The sequence below is a fragment of the Phyllobates terribilis genome, unplaced genomic scaffold, assembly GCF_046119375.1.
Source record: "Phyllobates terribilis strain yellow unplaced genomic scaffold, ASM4611937v1 Scaffold_40__1_contigs__length_11209783, whole genome shotgun sequence".
In the NCBI taxonomy this organism is placed as follows: domain Eukaryota; kingdom Metazoa; phylum Chordata; class Amphibia; order Anura; family Dendrobatidae; genus Phyllobates; species Phyllobates terribilis.
In genome coordinates, this window is record NW_027362800.1 from 7,058,540 (window position 1) to 7,076,644 (window position 18,105).

The 18,105-nt window shown below is 45.2% G+C and overlaps 14 non-coding genes across 14 annotated transcripts; all 14 read right to left on the reverse strand.

The window, feature by feature from the left end:
- Nucleotides 1-284: 284 nt before the first annotated feature.
- Nucleotides 285-475, reverse strand: LOC141188936 (U2 spliceosomal RNA). Its single transcript, XR_012263011.1, has one exon. It is a non-coding gene; the product is annotated as a U2 spliceosomal RNA (small nuclear RNA).
- A 1,121-nt stretch (nt 476-1,596) lies between these two features.
- LOC141185546 (U2 spliceosomal RNA) lies at nt 1,597-1,786 on the reverse strand. The gene has a single exon (XR_012260199.1). It is a non-coding gene; the product is annotated as a U2 spliceosomal RNA (small nuclear RNA).
- A 1,121-nt stretch (nt 1,787-2,907) lies between these two features.
- Nucleotides 2,908-3,098, reverse strand: LOC141188937 (U2 spliceosomal RNA). The gene has a single exon (XR_012263012.1). It is a non-coding gene; the product is annotated as a U2 spliceosomal RNA (small nuclear RNA).
- A 1,121-nt stretch (nt 3,099-4,219) lies between these two features.
- On the reverse strand, nt 4,220-4,410 carry LOC141188938 (U2 spliceosomal RNA). Its single transcript, XR_012263013.1, has one exon. It is a non-coding gene; the product is annotated as a U2 spliceosomal RNA (small nuclear RNA).
- Nucleotides 4,411-5,499: 1,089 nt separating this feature from the next.
- Nucleotides 5,500-5,690, reverse strand: LOC141188939 (U2 spliceosomal RNA). The gene has a single exon (XR_012263014.1). It is a non-coding gene; the product is annotated as a U2 spliceosomal RNA (small nuclear RNA).
- Nucleotides 5,691-6,810: 1,120 nt separating this feature from the next.
- LOC141188940 (U2 spliceosomal RNA) lies at nt 6,811-7,001 on the reverse strand. The gene has a single exon (XR_012263015.1). It is a non-coding gene; the product is annotated as a U2 spliceosomal RNA (small nuclear RNA).
- A 1,120-nt stretch (nt 7,002-8,121) lies between these two features.
- LOC141188941 (U2 spliceosomal RNA) lies at nt 8,122-8,312 on the reverse strand. The gene has a single exon (XR_012263016.1). It is a non-coding gene; the product is annotated as a U2 spliceosomal RNA (small nuclear RNA).
- A 1,118-nt stretch (nt 8,313-9,430) lies between these two features.
- Nucleotides 9,431-9,621, reverse strand: LOC141188942 (U2 spliceosomal RNA). Its single transcript, XR_012263017.1, has one exon. It is a non-coding gene; the product is annotated as a U2 spliceosomal RNA (small nuclear RNA).
- A 1,120-nt stretch (nt 9,622-10,741) lies between these two features.
- LOC141188943 (U2 spliceosomal RNA) lies at nt 10,742-10,932 on the reverse strand. The gene has a single exon (XR_012263018.1). It is a non-coding gene; the product is annotated as a U2 spliceosomal RNA (small nuclear RNA).
- Nucleotides 10,933-12,058: 1,126 nt separating this feature from the next.
- LOC141188944 (U2 spliceosomal RNA) lies at nt 12,059-12,249 on the reverse strand. Its single transcript, XR_012263019.1, has one exon. It is a non-coding gene; the product is annotated as a U2 spliceosomal RNA (small nuclear RNA).
- A 1,120-nt stretch (nt 12,250-13,369) lies between these two features.
- LOC141188945 (U2 spliceosomal RNA) lies at nt 13,370-13,560 on the reverse strand. Its single transcript, XR_012263020.1, has one exon. It is a non-coding gene; the product is annotated as a U2 spliceosomal RNA (small nuclear RNA).
- Nucleotides 13,561-14,684: 1,124 nt separating this feature from the next.
- On the reverse strand, nt 14,685-14,875 carry LOC141184543 (U2 spliceosomal RNA). Its single transcript, XR_012259288.1, has one exon. It is a non-coding gene; the product is annotated as a U2 spliceosomal RNA (small nuclear RNA).
- Nucleotides 14,876-15,995: 1,120 nt separating this feature from the next.
- On the reverse strand, nt 15,996-16,186 carry LOC141191334 (U2 spliceosomal RNA). The gene has a single exon (XR_012265331.1). It is a non-coding gene; the product is annotated as a U2 spliceosomal RNA (small nuclear RNA).
- A 1,117-nt stretch (nt 16,187-17,303) lies between these two features.
- LOC141188947 (U2 spliceosomal RNA) lies at nt 17,304-17,494 on the reverse strand. The gene has a single exon (XR_012263022.1). It is a non-coding gene; the product is annotated as a U2 spliceosomal RNA (small nuclear RNA).
- Nucleotides 17,495-18,105: the final 611 nt, after the last annotated feature.

Below are 18,105 nucleotides of genomic sequence, written 5' to 3' on the forward strand. Positions count from 1 at the left end.
TCCAAAATGCTTGCCTAATATGTCTGTTTATCCAAAAGGAAGTATAGAGGGAGAGCTAGATAGATAGCATTGCATTACATTACATTACATGGCAATGCAATGCACAGTTGCTGAAGTTGAACCAAAATGAGCTTGTCATCTGGCTTCTGCAACTTTTAACATGAAAAATCCAATGAGGAGAAGAAAAGCAAAGCCAAAGAGTCCATCCCAAAATCCGACAAACAAGCAAAATGAACAAAAAGCATTGAATTCAATTCTTTCTGATTTTAGAAACTGCATTAAAGAAGGGGTGCACCGGTCCTGGAGATACTGCAATACCAGGTCAATGCGTGGAGTGGACAGAGCAAGCTCTTTTTCCATCTCCCTGTTCTAAAAATCCATTTAATATATGGTCCCCAGATAGGGGACGTATCAGATATTAAACTGATAAGAACAGATACTACACTTGATCTTAGCCAAAAGGCCGAGAAGCGATAACCAGAATTGGTTTCCGACTACGGTGCCACCCAAGGATTCTGAAAAGTCCATTTGTGGAGATGGCCACCTGGACTCCCGTTAAGAAGACATGCTGTCAACCTCTAGATCCCTCACATGCCTGCACTTTTCGGCTTGCTGCTGCTGCAATCCACGCGTTTTAGATCTGCATAACTCCACCTCTTTTAGCACAGTACCCTCAACCCCCGGCTGTTCCCACCCGCCTCAACACCGTTGGAAGGGAGGAGAACCAATTAAGGCAGGGGGGGGGGTGGAACGAGCAGCTGTCTACCCTTAGCAGGAGGGTTGCTGATTAATTACCTCTCCTGCTGCTGCTGCTGCTGGCTGTCCAGCAGCAGACTGAAGGTGGCTGCTGCTGTGCGCAGGTATATAAAGGCTCAGAGCCTATTATGACACGCGCAGCCAGCGTTCCATTGCCACATTCCGTCTACTGCAGGCGGGATACCTGGATGGCTGAATGTCACTGAGAAGCTCACAGAGACCGCCATAAGCAACAGTTTAAAAGAATGCCACAGACTAATCAACCAAACTTTTTGGGTTGGTTTCTCTTTTATAGTCTGCAGGCATTAAATGAAAGAAGTCAGTGTTCCAGCAGAGGGAGACAACGTTTCAGAAAAGGCATTGTAGCAAACCAAAAAAGAAATTTTAAGCGCAGCAGAGTAACCAGCTCACATACCTGTTAGCTCAGGTGAGTTTAAAAGGCTGCTGTTGATAACAAGGGCATTTGCTAAATAGATGGTGTGTGTGCAACAATATACTGAAAGGTCAATTATATTGTGCAGCTTATCTCACCACCTGTAGTTATTTAGGTGAAAGCTCCAAAATGCTTGCCTAATATGTCTGTTTATCCAAAAGGAAGTATAGAGGGAGAGCTAGATAGATAGCACTGCATTACATTACATTACATGGCAATGCAATGCACAGTTGCTGAAGTTGAACCAAAATGAGCTTGTCATCTGGCTTCTGCAACTTTTAACATGAAAAATCCAATGAGGAGAAGAAAAGCAAAGCCAAAGAGTCCATCCCAAAATCCGACAAACAAGCAAAATGAACAAAAAGCATTGAATTCAATTCTTTCTGATTTTAGAAACTGCATTAAAGAAGGGGTGCACCGGTCCTGGAGATACTGCAATACCAGGTCAATGCGTGGAGTGGACAGAGCAAGCTCTTTTTCCATCTCCCTGTTCTAAAAGCCATTTAATATATGGTCCCCAGATAGGGGACGTATCAGATATTAAACTGATAAGAACAGATACTACACTTGATCTTAGCCAAAAGGCCGAGAAGCGATAACCAGAATTGGTTTCCGACTACGGTGCCACCCAAGGATTCTGAAAAGTCCATTTGTGGAGATGGCCACCTGGACTCCCGTTAGGAAGACATGCTGTCAACCTCTAGATCCCTCACATGCCTGCACTTTTCGGCTTGCTGCTGCTGCAATCCACGCGTTTTAGATCTGCATAACTCCACCTCTTTTAGCACAGTACCCTCAACCCCCGGCTGTTCCCACCCGCCTCAACACCGTTGGAAGGGAGGAGAAACAATTAAGGCGGGGGGGGGGGTGGAACGAGCAGCTGTCTACCCTTAGCAGGAGGGTTGCTGATTTATTACCTCTCCTGCTGCTGCTGCTGCTGGCTGCCCAGCAGCAGACTGAAGGTGGCTGCTGCTGTGCGCAGGTATATAAAGGCTCAGAGCCTATTATGACACGCGCAGCCAGCGTTCCATTGCCACATTCCGTCTACTGCAGGCGGGATACCTGGATGGCTGAATGTCACTGAGAAGCTCACAGAGACCGCCATAAGCAACAGTTTAAAAGAATGCCACAGACTAATCAACCAAACTTTTTGGGTTGGTTTCTCTTTTATAGTCTGCAGGCATTAAATGAAAGAAGTCAGTGTTCCAGCAGAGGGAGACAACGTTTCAGAAAAGGCATTGTAGCAAACCAAAAAAGAAATTTTAAGCGCAGCAGAGTAACCAGCTCACATACCTGTTAGCTCAGGTGAGTTTAAAAGGCTGCTGTTGATAACAAGGGCATTTGCTAAATAGATGGTGTGTGTGCAACAATATACTGAAAGGTCAATTATATTGTGCAGCTTATCTCACCACCTGTAGTTATTTAGGTGAAAGCTCCAAAATGCTTGCCTAATATGTCTGTTTATCCAAAAGGAAGTATAGAGGGAGAGCTAGATAGATAGCATTGCATTACATTACATTACATGGCAATGCAATGCACAGTTGCTGAAGTTGAACCAAAATGAGCTTGTCATCTGGCTTCTGCAACTTTTAACATGAAAAATCCAATGAGGAGAAGAAAAGCAAAGCCAAAGAGTCCATCCCAAAATCCGACAAACAAGCAAAATGAACAAAAAGCATTGAATTCAATTCTTTCTGATTTTAGAAACTGCATTAAAGAAGGGGTGCACCGGTCCTGGAGATACTGCAATACCAGGTCAATGCGTGGAGTGGACAGAGCAAGCTCTTTTTCCATCTCCCTGTTCTAAAAATCCATTTAATATATGGTCCCCAGATAGGGGACGTATCAGATATTAAACTGATAAGAACAGATACTACACTTGATCTTAGCCAAAAGGCCGAGAAGCGATAACCAGAATTGGTTTCCGACTACGGTGCCACCCAAGGATTCTGAAAAGTCCATTTGTGGAGATGGCCACCTGGACTCCCGTTAAGAAGACATGCTGTCAACCTCTAGATCCCTCACATGCCTGCACTTTTCGGCTTGCTGCTGCTGCAATCCACGCGTTTTAGATCTGCATAACTCCACCTCTTTTAGCACAGTACCCTCAACCCCCGGCTGTTCCCACCCGCCTCAACACCGTTGGAAGGGAGGAGAACCAATTAAGGCGGGGGGGGGGGTGGAACGAGCAGCTGTCTACCCTTAGCAGGAGGGTTGCTGATTAATTACCTCTCCTGCTGCTGCTGCTGCTGGCTGTCCAGCAGCAGACTGAAGGTGGCTGCTGCTGTGCGCAGGTATATAAATGCTCAGAGCCTATTATGACACGCGCAGCCAGCGTTCCATTGCCACATTCCGTCTACTGCAGGCGGGATACCTGGATGGCTGAATGTCACTGAGAAGCTCACAGAGACCGCCATAAGCAACAGTTTAAAAGAATGCCACAGACTAATCAACCAAACTTTTTGGGTTGGTTTCTCTTTTATAGTCTGCAGGCATTAAATGAAAGAAGTCAGTGTTCCAGCAGAGGGAGACAACGTTTCAGAAAAGGCATTGTAGCAAACCAAAAAAGAAATTTTAAGCGCAGCAGAGTAACCAGCTCACATACCTGTTAGCTCAGGTGAGTTTAAAAGGCTGCTGTTGATAACAAGGGCATTTGCTAAATAGATGGTGTGTGTGCAACAATATACTGAAAGGTCAATTATATTGTGCAGCTTATCTCACCACCTGTAGTTATTTAGGTGAAAGCTCCAAAATGCTTGCCTAATATGTCTGTTTATCCAAAAGGAAGTATAGAGGGAGAGCTAGATAGATAGCATTGCATTACATTACATTACATGGCAATGCAATGCACAGTTGCTGAAGTTGAACCAAAATGAGCTTGTCATCTGGCTTCTGCAACTTTTAACATGAAAAATCCAATGAGGAGAAGAAAAGCAAAGCCAAAGAGTCCATCCCAAAATCCGACAAACAAGCAAAATGAACAAAAAGCATTGAATTCAATTCTTTCTGATTTTAGAAACTGCATTAAAGAAGGGGTGCACCGGTCCTGGAGATACTGCAATACCAGGTCAATGCGTGGAGTGGACAGAGCAAGCTCTTTTTCCATCTCCCTGTTCTAAAAATCCATTTAATATATGGTCCCCAGATAGGGGACGTATCAGATATTAAACTGATAAGAACAGATACTACACTTGATCTTAGCCAAAAGGCCGAGAAGCGATAACCAGAATTGGTTTCCGACTACGGTGCCACCCAAGGATTCTGAAAAGTCCATTTGTGGAGATGGCCACCTGGACTCCCGTTAAGAAGACATGCTGTCAACCTCTAGATCCCTCACATGCCTGCACTTTTCGGCTTGCTGCTGCTGCAATCCACGCGTTTTAGATCTGCATAACTCCACCTCTTTTAGCACAGTACCCTCAACCCCCGGCTGTTCCCACCCGCCTCAACACCGTTGGAAGGGAGGAGAACCAATTAAGGCGGTAGCAGGAGGGTTGCTGATTAATTACCTCTCCTGCTGCTGCTGCTGCTGGCTGTCCAGCAGCAGACTGAAGGTGGCTGCTGCTGTGCGCAGGTATATAAAGGCTCAGAGCCTATTATGACATGCGCAGCCAGCGTTCCATTGCCACATTCCGTCTACTGCAGGCGGGATACCTGTATGGCTGAATGTCACTGAGAAGCTCACAGAGACCGCCATAAGCAACAGTTTAAAAGAATGCCACAGACTAATCAACCAAACTTTTTGGGTTGGTTTCTCTTTAATAGTCTGCAGGCATTAAATGAAAGAAGTCAGTGTTCCAGCAGAGGGAGACAACGTTTCAGAAAAGGCATTGTAGCAAACCAAAAAAGAAATTTTAAGCGCAGCAGAGTAACCAGCTCACATACCTGTTAGCTCAGGTGAGTTTAAAAGGCTGCTGTTGATAACAAGGGCATTTGCTAAATAGATGGTGTGTGTGCAACAATATACTGAAAGGTCAATTATATTGTGCAGCTTATCTCACCACCTGTAGTTATTTAGGTGAAAGCTCCAAAATGCTTGCCTAATATGTCTGTTTATCCAAAAGGAAGTATAGAGGGAGAGCTAGATAGATAGCATTGCATTACATTACATTACATGGCAATGCAATGCACAGTTGCTGAAGTTGAACCAAAATGAGCTTGTCATCTGGCTTCTGCAACTTTTAACATGAAAAATCCAATGAGGAGAAGAAAAGCAAAGCCAAAGAGTCCATCCCAAAATCCGACAAACAAGCAAAATGAACAAAAAGCATTGAATTCAATTCTTTCTGATTTTAGAAACTGCATTAAAGAAGGGGTGCACCGGTCCTGGAGATACTGCAATACCAGGTCAATGCGTGGAGTGGACAGAGCAAGCTCTTTTTCCATCTCCCTGTTCTAAAAATCCATTTAATATATGGTCCCCAGATAGGGGACGTATCAGATATTAAACTGATAAGAACAGATACTACACTTGATCTTAGCCAAAAGGCCGAGAAGCGATAACCAGAATTGGTTTCCGACTACGGTGCCACCCAAGGATTCTGAAAAGTCCATTTGTGGAGATGGCCACCTGGACTCCCGTTAAGAAGACATGCTGTCAACCTCTAGATCCCTCACATGCCTGCACTTTTCGGCTTGCTGCTGCTGCAATCCACGCGTTTTAGATCTGCATAACTCCACCTCTTTTAGCACAGTACCCTCAACCCCCGGCTGTTCCCACCCGCCTCAACACCGTTGGAAGGGAGGAGAACCAATTAAGGCGGGGGGGGGGTGGAACGAGCAGCTGTCTACCCTTAGCAGGAGGGTTGCTGATTAATTACCTCTCCTGCTGCTGCTGCTGCTGGCTGTCCAGCAGCAGACTGAAGGTGGCTGCTGCTGTGCGCAGGTATATAAAGGCTCAGAGCCTATTATGACACGCGCAGCCAGCGTTCCATTGCCACATTCCGTCTACTGCAGGCGGGATACCTGGATGGCTGAATGTCACTGAGAAGCTCACAGACACCGCCATAAGCAACAGTTTAAAAGAATGCCACAGACTAATCAACCAAACTTTTTGGGTTGGTTTCTCTTTTATAGTCTGCAGGCATTAAATGAAAGAAGTCAGTGTTCCAGCAGAGGGAGACAACGTTTCAGAAAAGGCATTGTAGCAAACCAAAAAAGAAATTTTAAGCGCAGCAGAGTAACCAGCTCACATACCTGTTAGCTCAGGTGAGTTTAAAAGGCTGCTGTTGATAACAAGGGCATTTGCTAAATAGATGGTGTGTGTGCAACAATATACTGAAAGGTCAATTATATTGTGCAGCTTATCTCACCACCTGTAGTTATTTAGGTGAAAGCTCCAAAATGCTTGCCTAATATGTCTGTTTATCCAAAAGGAAGTATAGAGGGAGAGCTAGATAGATAGCATTGCATTACATTACATTACATGGCAATGCAATGCACAGTTGCTGAAGTTGAACCAAAATGAGCTTGTCATCTGGCTTCTGCAACTTTTAACATGAAAAATCCAATGAGGAGAAGAAAAGCAAAGCCAAAGAGTCCATCCCAAAATCCGACAAACAAGCAAAATGAACAAAAAGCATTGAATTCAATTCTTTCTGATTTTAGAAACTGCATTAAAGAAGGGGTGCACCGGTCCTGGAGATACTGCAATACCAGGTCAATGCGTGGAGTGGACAGAGCAAGCTCTTTTTCCATCTCCCTGTTCTAAAAATCCATTTAATATATGGTCCCCAGATAGGGGACGTATCAGATATTAAACTGATAAGAACAGATACTACACTTGATCTTAGCCAAAAGGCCGAGAAGCGATAACCAGAATTGGTTTCCGACTACGGTGCCACCCAAGGATTCTGAAAAGTCCATTTGTGGAGATGGCCACCTGGACTCCCGTTAAGAAGACATGCTGTCAACCTCTAGATCCCTCACATGCCTGCACTTTTCGGCTTGCTGCTGCTGCAATCCACGCGTTTTAGATCTGCATAACTCCACCTCTTTTAGCACAGTACCCTCAACCCCCGGCTGTTCCCACCCGCCTCAACACCGTTGGAAGGGAGGAGAACCAATTAAGGCGGGGGGGGGGTGGAACGAGCAGCTGTCTACCCTTAGCAGGAGGGTTGCTGATTAATTACCTCTCCTGCTGCTGCTGCTGCTGGCTGTCCAGCAGCAGACTGAAGGTGGCTGCTGCTGTGCGCAGGTATATAAAGGCTCAGAGCCTATTATGACACGCGCAGCCAGCGTTCCATTGCCACATTCCGTCTACTGCAGGCGGGATACCTGGATGGCTGAATGTCACTGAGAAGCTCACAGACACCGCCATAAGCAACAGTTTAAAAGAATGCCACAGACTAATCAACCAAACTTTTTGGGTTGGTTTCTCTTTTATAGTCTGCAGGCATTAAATGAAAGAAGTCAGTGTTCCAGCAGAGGGAGACAACGTTTCAGAAAAGGCATTGTAGCAAACCAAAAAAGAAATTTTAAGCGCAGCAGAGTAACCAGCTCACATACCTGTTAGCTCAGGTGAGTTTAAAAGGCTGCTGTTGATAACAAGGGCATTTGCTAAATAGATGGTGTGTGTGCAACAATATACTGAAAGGTCAATTATATTGTGCAGCTTATCTCACCACCTGTAGTTATTTAGGTGAAAGCTCCAAAATGCTTGCCTAATATGTCTGTTTATCCAAAAGGAAGTATAGAGGGAGAGCTAGATAGATAGCATTGCATTACATTACATTACATGGCAATGCAATGCACAGTTGCTGAAGTTGAACCAAAATGAGCTTGTCATCTGGCTTCTGCAACTTTTAACATGAAAAATCCAATGAGGAGAAGAAAAGCAAAGCCAAAGAGTCCATCCCAAAATCCGACAAACAAGCAAAATGAACAAAAAGCATTGAATTCAATTCTTTCTGATTTTAGAAACTGCATTAAAGAAGGGGTGCACCGGTCCTGGAGATACTGCAATACCAGGTCAATGCGTGGAGTGGACAGAGCAAGCTCTTTTTCCATCTCCCTGTTCTAAAAATCCATTTAATATATGGTCCCCAGATAGGGGACGTATCAGATATTAAACTGATAAGAACAGATACTACACTTGATCTTAGCCAAAAGGCCGAGAAGCGATAACCAGAATTGGTTTCCGACTACGGTGCCACCCAAGGATTCTGAAAAGTCCATTTGTGGAGATGGCCACCTGGACTCCCGTTAAGAAGACATGCTGTCAACCTCTAGATCCCTCACATGCCTGCACTTTTCGGCTTGCTGCTGCTGCAATCCACGCGTTTTAGATCTGCATAACTCCACCTCTTTTAGCACAGTACCCTCAACCCCCGGCTGTTCCCACCCGCCTCAACACCGTTGGAAGGGAGGAGAACCAATTAAGGCGGGGGGGGCGGTGGAACGAGCAGCTGTCTACCCTTAGCAGGAGGGTTGCTGATTAATTACCTCTCCTGCTGCTGCTGCTGGCTGTCCAGCAGCAGACTGAAGGTGGCTGCTGCTGTGCGCAGGTATATAAAGGCTCAGAGCCTATTATGACACGCGCAGCCAGCGTTCCATTGCCACATTCCGTCTACTGCAGGCGGGATACCTGGATGGCTGAATGTCACTGAGAAGCTCACAGAGACCGCCATAAGCAACAGTTTAAAAGAATGCCACAGACTAATCAACCAAACTTTTTGGGTTGGTTTCTCTTTTATAGTCTGCAGGCATTAAATGAAAGAAGTCAGTGTTCCAGCAGAGGGAGACAACGTTTCAGAAAAGGCATTGTAGCAAACCAAAAAAGAAATTTTAAGCGCAGCAGAGTAACCAGCTCACATACCTGTTAGCTCAGGTGAGTTTAAAAGGCTGCTGTTGATAACAAGGGCATTTGCTAAATAGATGGTGTGTGTGCAACAATATACTGAAAGGTCAATTATATTGTGCAGCTTATCTCACCACCTGTAGTTATTTAGGTGAAAGCTCCAAAATGCTTGCCTAATATGTCTGTTTATCCAAAAGGAAGTATAGAGGGAGAGCTAGATAGATAGCATTGCATTACATTACATTACATGGCAATGCAATGCACAGTTGCTGAAGTTGAACCAAAATGAGCTTGTCATCTGGCTTCTGCAACTTTTAACATGAAAAATCCAATGAGGAGAAGAAAAGCAAAGCCAAAGAGTCCATCCCAAAATCCGACAAACAAGCAAAATGAACAAAAAGCATTGAATTCAATTCTTTCTGATTTTAGAAACTGCATTAAAGAAGGGGTGCACCGGTCCTGGAGATACTGCAATACCAGGTCAATGCGTGGAGTGGACAGAGCAAGCTCTTTTTCCATCTCCCTGTTCTAAAAATCCATTTAATATATGGTCCCCAGATAGGGGACGTATCAGATATTAAACTGATAAGAACAGATACTACACTTGATCTTAGCCAAAAGGCCGAGAAGCGATAACCAGAATTGGTTTCCGACTACGGTGCCACCCAAGGATTCTGAAAAGTCCATTTGTGGAGATGGCCACCTGGACTCCCGTTAAGAAGACATGCTGTCAACCTCTAGATCCCTCACATGCCTGCACTTTTCGGCTTGCTGCTGCTGCAATCCACGCGTTTTAGATCTGCATAACTCCACCTCTTTTAGCACAGTACCCTCAACCCCCGGCTGTTCCCACCCGCCTCAACACCGTTGGAAGGGAGGAGAACCAATTAAGGCGGGGGGGGGGTGGAACGAGCAGCTGTCTACCCTTAGCAGGAGGGTTGCTGATTAATTACCTCTCCTGCTGCTGCTGCTGCTGGCTGTCCAGCAGCAGAATGAAGGTTGCTGCTGCTGTGCGCAGGTATATAAAGGCTCAGAGCCTATTATGACACGCGCAGCCAGCGTTCCATTGCCACATTCCGTCTACTGCAGGCGGGATACCTGGATGGCTGAATGTCACTGAGAAGCTCACAGAGACCGCCATAAGCAACAGTTTAAAAGAATGCCACAGACTAATCAACCAAACTTTTTGGGTTGGTTTCTCTTTTATAGTCTGCAGGCATTAAATGAAAGAAGTCAGTGTTCCAGCAGAGGGAGACAACGTTTCAGAAAAGGCATTGTAGCAAACCAAAAAAGAAATTTTAAGCGCAGCAGAGTAACCAGCTCACATACCTGTTAGCTCAGGTGAGTTTAAAAGGCTGCTGTTGATAACAAGGGCATTTGCTAAATAGATGGTGTGTGTGCAACAATATACTGAAAGGTCAATTATATTGTGCAGCTTATCTCACCACCTGTAGTTATTTAGGTGAAAGCTCCAAAATGCTTGCCTAATATGTCTGTTTATCCAAAAGGAAGTATAGAGGGAGAGCTAGGTAGATAGCATTGCATTACATTACATTACATGGCAATGCAATGCACAGTTGCTGAAGTTGAACCAAAATGAGCTTGTCATCTGGCTTCTGCAACTTTTAACATGAAAAATCCAATGAGGAGAAGAAAAGCAAAGCCAAAGAGTCCATCCCAAAATCCGACAAACAAGCAAAATGAACAAAAAGCATTGAATTCAATTCTTTCTGATTTTAGAAACTGCATTAAAGAAGGGGTGCACCGGTCCTGGAGATACTGCAATACCAGGTCAATGCGTGGAGTGGACAGAGCAAGCTCTTTTTCCATCTCCCTGTTCTAAAAATCCATTTAATATATGGTCCCCAGATAGGGGACGTATCAGATATTAAACTGATAAGAACAGATACTACACTTGATCTTAGCCAAAAGGCCGAGAAGCGATAACCAGAATTGGTTTCCGACTACGGTGCCACCCAAGGATTCTGAAAAGTCCATTTGTGGAGATGGCCTCCTGGACTCCCGTTAAGAAGACATGCTGTCAACCTCTAGATCCCTCACATGCCTGCACTTTTCGGCTTGCTGCTGCTGCAATCCACGCGTTTTAGATCTGCATAACTCCACCTCTTTTAGCACAGTACCCTCAACCCCCGGCTGTTCCCACCCGCCTCAACACCGTTGGAAGGGAGGAGAACCAATTAAGGCGGGGGGGGGGGGGGGGTGGAACGAGCAGCTGTCTACCCTTAGCAGGAGGGTTGCTGATTAATTACCTCTCCTGCTGCTGCTGCTGCTGGCTGTCCAGCAGCAGACTGAAGGTGGCTGCTGCTGTGCGCAGGTATATAAAGGCTCAGAGCCTATTATGACACGCGCAGCCAGCGTTCCATTGCCACATTCCGTCTACTGCAGGCGGGATACCTGGATGGCTGAATGTCACTGAGAAGCTCACAGAGACCGCCATAAGCAACAGTTTAAAAGAATGCCACAGACTAATCAACCAAACTTTTTGGGTTGGTTTCTCTTTTATAGTCTGCAGGCATTAAATGAAAGAAGTCAGTGTTCCAGCAGAGGGAGACAACGTTTCAGAAAAGGCATTGTAGCAAACCAAAAAAGAAATTTTAAGCGCAGCAGAGTAACCAGCTCACATACCTGTTAGCTCAGGTGAGTTTAAAAGGCTGCTGTTGATAACAAGGGCATTTGCTAAATAGATGGTGTGTGTGCAACAATATACTGAAAGGTCAATTATATTGTGCAGCTTATCTCACCACCTGTAGTTATTTAGGTGAAAGCTCCAAAATGCTTGCCTAATATGTCTGTTTATCCAAAAGGAAGTATAGAGGGAGAGCTAGATAGATAGCATTGCATTACATTACATTACATGGCAATGCAATGCACAGTTGCTGAAGTTGAACCAAAATGAGCTTGTCATCTGGCTTCTGCAACTTTTAACATGAAAAATCCAATGAGGAGAAGAAAAGCAAAGCCAAAGAGTCCATCCCAAAATCCGACAAACAAGCAAAATGAACAAAAAGCATTGAATTCAATTCTTTCTGATTTTAGAAACTGCATTAAAGAAGGGGTGCACCGGTCCTGGAGATACTGCAATACCAGGTCAATGCGTGGAGTGGACAGAGCAAGCTCTTTTTCCATCTCCCTGTTCTAAAAATCCATTTAATATATGGTCCCCAGATAGGGGACGTATCAGATATTAAACTGATAAGAACAGATACTACACTTGATCTTAGCCAAAAGGCCGAGAAGCGATAACCAGAATTGGTTTCCGACTACGGTGCCACCCAAGGATTCTGAAAAGTCCATTTGTGGAGATGGCCTCCTGGACTCCCGTTAAGAAGACATGCTGTCAACCTCTAGATCCCTCACATGCCTGCACTTTTCGGCTTGCTGCTGCTGCAATCCACGCGTTTTAGATCTGCATAACTCCACCTCTTTTAGCACAGTACCCTCAACCCCCGGCTGTTCCCACCCGCCTCAACACCGTTGGAAGGGAGGAGAACCAATTAAGGCGGGGGGGGGGTGGAACGAGCAGCTGTCTACCCTTAGCAGGAGGGTTGCTGATTAATTACCTCTCCTGCTGCTGCTGCTGCTGGCTGTCCAGCAGCAGACTGAAGGTGGCTGCTGCTGTGCGCAGGTATATAAAGGCTCAGAGCCTATTATGACACGCGCAGCCAGCGTTCCATTGCCACATTCCGTCTACTGCAGGCGGGATACCTGGATGGCTGAATGTCACTGAGAAGCTCACAGAGACCGCCATAAGCAACAGTTTAAAAGAATGCCACAGACTAATCAACCAAACTTTTTGGGTTGGTTTCTCTTTTATAGTCTGCAGGCATTAAATGAAAGAAGTCAGTGTTCCAGCAGAGGGAGACAACGTTTCAGAAAAGGCATTGTAGCAAACCAAAAAAGAAATTTTAAGCGCAGCAGAGTAACCAGCTCACATACCTGTTAGCTCAGGTGAGTTTAAAAGGCTGCTGTTGATAACAAGGGCATTTGCTAAATAGATGGTGTGTGTGCAACAATATACTGAAAGGTCAATTATATTGTGCAGCTTATCTCACCACCTGTAGTTATTTAGGTGAAAGCTCCAAAATGCTTGCCTAATATGTCTGTTTATCCAAAAGGAAGTATAGAGGGAGAGCTAGATAGATAGCATTGCATTACATTACATTACATGGCAATGCAATGCACAGTTGCTGAAGTTGAACCAAAATGAGCTTGTCATCTGGCTTCTGCAACTTTTAACATGAAAAATCCAATGAGGAGAAGAAAAGCAAAGCCAAAGAGTCCATCCCAAAATCCGACAAACAAGCAAAATGAACAAAAAGCATTGAATTCAATTCTTTCTGATTTTAGAAACTGCATTAAAGAAGGGGTGCACCGGTCCTGGAGATACTGCAATACCAGGTCAATGCGTGGAGTGGACAGAGCAAGCTCTTTTTCCATCTCCCTGTTCTAAAAATCCATTTAATATATGGTCCCCAGATAGGGGACGTATCAGATATTAAACTGATAAGAACAGATACTACACTTGATCTTAGCCAAAAGGCCGAGAAGCGATAACCAGAATTGGTTTCCGACTACGGTGCCACCCAAGGATTCTGAAAAGTCCATTTGTGGAGATGGCCTCCTGGACTCCCGTTAAGAAGACATGCTGTCAACCTCTAGATCCCTCACATGCCTGCACTTTTCGGCTTGCTGCTGCTGCAATCCACGCGTTTTAGATCTGCATAACTCCACCTCTTTTAGCACAGTACCCTCAACCCCCGGCTGTTCCCACCCGCCTCAACACCGTTGGAAGGGAGGAGAACCAATTAAGGCGGGGGGGGGGGGGGTAGAACGAGCAGCTGTCTACCCTTAGCAGGAGGGTTGCTGATTAATTACCTCTCCTGCTGCTGCTGCTGCTGGCTGTCCAGCAGCAGACTGAAGGTGGCTGCTGCTGTGCGCAGGTATATAAAGGCTCAGAGCCTATTATGACACGCGCAGCCAGCGTTCCATTGCCACATTCCGTCTACTGCAGGCGGGATACCTGGATGGCTGAATGTCACTGAGAAGCTCACAGAGACCGCCATAAGCAACAGTTTAAAAGAATGCCACAGACTAATCAACCAAACTTTTTGGGTTGGTTTCTCTTTTATAGTCTGCAGGCATTAAATGAAAGAAGTCAGTGTTCCAGCAGAGGGAGACAACGTTTCAGAAAAGGCATTGTAGCAAACCAAAAAAGAAATTTTAAGCGCAGCAGAGTAACCAGCTCACATACCTGTTAGCTCAGGTGAGTTTAAAAGGCTGCTGTTGATAACAAGGGCATTTGCTAAATAGATGGTGTGTGTGCAACAATATACTGAAAGGTCAATTATATTGTGCAGCTTATCTCACCACCTGTAGTTATTTAGGTGAAAGCTCCAAAATGCTTGCCTAATATGTCTGTTTATCCAAAAGGAAGTATAGAGGGAGAGCTAGATAGATAGCATTGCATTACATTACATTACATGGCAATGCAATGCACAGTTGCTGAAGTTGAACCAAAATGAGCTTGTCATCTGGCTTCTGCAACTTTTAACATGAAAAATCCAATGAGGAGAAGAAAAGCAAAGCCAAAGAGTCCATCCCAAAATCCGACAAACAAGCAAAATGAACAAAAAGCATTGAATTCAATTCTTTCTGATTTTAGAAACTGCATTAAAGAAGGGGTGCACCGGTCCTGGAGATACTGCAATACCAGGTCAATGCGTGGAGTGGACAGAGCAAGCTCTTTTTCCATCTCCCTGTTCTAAAAATCCATTTAATATATGGTCCCCAGAGAGGGGACGTATCAGATATTAAACTGATAAGAACAGATACTACACTTGATCTTAGCCAAAAGGCCGAGAAGCGATAACCAGAATTGGTTTCCGACTACGGTGCCACCCAAGGATTCTGAAAAGTCCATTTGTGGAGATGGCCACCTGGACTCCCGTTAAGAAGACATGCTGTCAACCTCTAGATCCCTCACATGCCTGCACTTTTCGGCTTGCTGCTGCTGCAATCCACGCGTTTTAGATCTGCATAACTCCACCTCTTTTAGCACAGTACCCTCAACCCCCGGCTGTTCCCACCCGCCTCAACACCGTTGGAAGGGAGGAGAACCAATTAAGGCGGGGGGGGGGGGGTGGAACGAGCAGCTGTCTACCCTTAGCAGGAGGGTTGCTGATTAATTACCTCTCCTGCTGCTGCTGCTGGCTGTCCAGCAGCAGACTGAAGGTGGCTGCTGCTGTGCGCAGGTATATAAAGGCTCAGAGCCTATTATGACACGCGCAGCCAGCGTTCCATTGCCACATTCCGTCTACTGCAGGCGGGATACCTGGATGGCTGAATGTCACTGAGAAGCTCACAGAGACCGCCATAAGCAACAGTTTAAAAGAATGCCACAGACTAATCAACCAAACTTTTTGGGTTGGTTTCTCTTTTATAGTCTGCAGGCATTAAATGAAAGAAGTCAGTGTTCCAGCAGAGGGAGACAACGTTTCAGAAAAGGCATTGTAGCAAACCAAAAAAGAAATTTTAAGCGCAGCAGAGTAACCAGCTCACATACCTGTTAGCTCAGGTGAGTTTAAAAGGCTGCTGTTGATAACAAGGGCATTTGCTAAATAGATGGTGTGTGTGCAACAATATACTGAAAGGTCAATTATATTGTGCAGCTTATCTCACCACCTGTAGTTATTTAGGTGAAAGCTCCAAAATGCTTGCCTAATATGTCTGTTTATCCAAAAGGAAGTATAGAGGGAGAGCTAGATAGATAGCATTGCATTACATTACATTACATGGCAATGCAATGCACAGTTGCTGAAGTTGAACCAAAATGAGCTTGTCATCTGGCTTCTGCAACTTTTAACATGAAAAATCCAATGAGGAGAAGAAAAGCAAAGCCAAAGAGTCCATCCCAAAATCCGACAAACAAGCAAAATGAACAAAAAGCATTGAATTCAATTCTTTCTGATTTTAGAAACTGCATTAAAGAAGGGGTGCACCGGTCCTGGAGATACTGCAATACCAGGTCAATGCGTGGAGTGGACAGAGCAAGCTCTTTTTCCATCTCCCTGTTCTAAAAATCCATTTAATATATGGTCCCCAGATAGGGGACGTATCAGATATTAAACTGATAAGAACAGATACTACACTTGATCTTAGCCAAAAGGCCGAGAAGCAATAACCAGAATTGGTTTCCGACTACGGTGCCACCCAAGGATTCTGAAAAGTCCATTTGTGGAGATGGCCACCTGGACTCCCGTTAAGAAGACATGCTGTCAACCTCTAGATCCCTCACATGCCTGCACTTTTCGGCTTGCTGCTGCTGCAATCCACGCGTTTTAGATCTGCATAACTCCACCTCTTTTAGCACAGTACCCTCAACCCCCGGCTGTTCCCACCCGCCTCAACACCGTTGGAAGGGAGGAGAACCAATTAAGGCGGGGGGGGGGTGGAACGAGCAGCTGTCTACCCTTAGCAGGAGGGTTGCTGATTAATTACCTCTCCTGCTGCTGCTGCTGGCTGTCCAGCAGCAGACTGAAGGTGGCTGCTGCTGTGCGCAGGTATATAAAGGCTCAGAGCCTATTATGACACGCGCAGCCAGCGTTCCATTGCCACATTCCGTCTACTGCAGGCGGGATACCTGGATGGCTGAATGTCACTGAGAAGCTCACAGAGACCGCCATAAGCAACAGTTTAAAAGAATGCCACAGACTAATCAACCAAACTTTTTGGGTTGGTTTCTCTTTTATAGTCTGCAGGCATTAAATGAAAGAAGTCAGTGTTCCAGCAGAGGGAGACAACGTTTCAGAAAAGGCATTGTAGCAAACCAAAAAAGAAATTTTAAGCGCAGCAGAGTAACCAGCTCACATACCTGTTAGCTCAGGTGAGTTTAAAAGGCTGCTGTTGATAACAAGGGCATTTGCTAAATAGATGGTGTGTGTGCAACAATATACTGAAAGGTCAATTATATTGTGCAGCTTATCTCACCACCTGTAGTTATTTAGGTGAAAGCTCCAAAATGCTTGCCTAATATGTCTGTTTATCCAAAAGGAAGTATAGAGGGAGAGCTAGATAGATAGCATTGCATTACATTACATTACATGGCAATGCAATGCACAGTTGCTGAAGTTGAACCAAAATGAGCTTGTCATCTGGCTTCTGCAACTTTTAACATGAAAAATCCAATGAGGAGAAGAAAAGCAAAGCCAAAGAGTCCATCCCAAAATCCGACAAACAAGCAAAATGAACAAAAAGCATTGAATTCAATTCTTTCTGATTTTAGAAACTGCATTAAAGAAGGGGTGCACCGGTCCTGGAGATACTGCAATACCAGGTCAATGCGTGGAGTGGACAGAGCAAGCTCTTTTTCCATCTCCCTGTTCTAAAAATCCATTTAATATATGGTCCCCAGATAGGGGACGTATCAGATATTAAACTGATAAGAACAGATACTACACTTGATCTTAGCCAAAAGGCCGAGAAGCGATAACCAGAATTGGTTTCCGACTACGGTGCCACCCAAGGATTCTGAAAAGTCCATTTGTGGAGATGGCCTCCTGGACTCCCGTTAAGAAGACATGCTGTCAACCTCTAGATCCCTCACATGCCTGCACTTTTCGGCTTGCTGCTGCTGCAATCCACGCGTTTTAGATCTGCATAACTCCACCTCTTTTAGCACAGTACCCTCAACCCCCGGCTGTTCCCACCCGCCTCAACACCGTTGGAAGGGAGGAGAACCAATTAAGGCGGGGGGGGGTGGAACGAGCAGCTGTCTACCCTTAGCAGGAGGGTTGCTGATTAATTACCTCTCCTGCTGCTGCTGCTGCTGGCTGTCCAGCAGCAGACTGAAGGTGGCTGCTGCTGTGCGCAGGTATATAAAGGCTCAGAGCCTATTATGACACGCGCAGCCAGCGTTCCATTGCCACATTCCGTCTACTGCAGGCGGGATACCTGGATGGCTGAATGTCACTGAGAAGCTCACAGAGACCGCCATAAGCAACAGTTTAAAAGAATGCCACAGACTAATCAACCAAACTTTTTGGGTTGGTTTCTCTTTTATAGTCTGCAGGCATTAAATGAAAGAAGTCAGTGTTCCAGC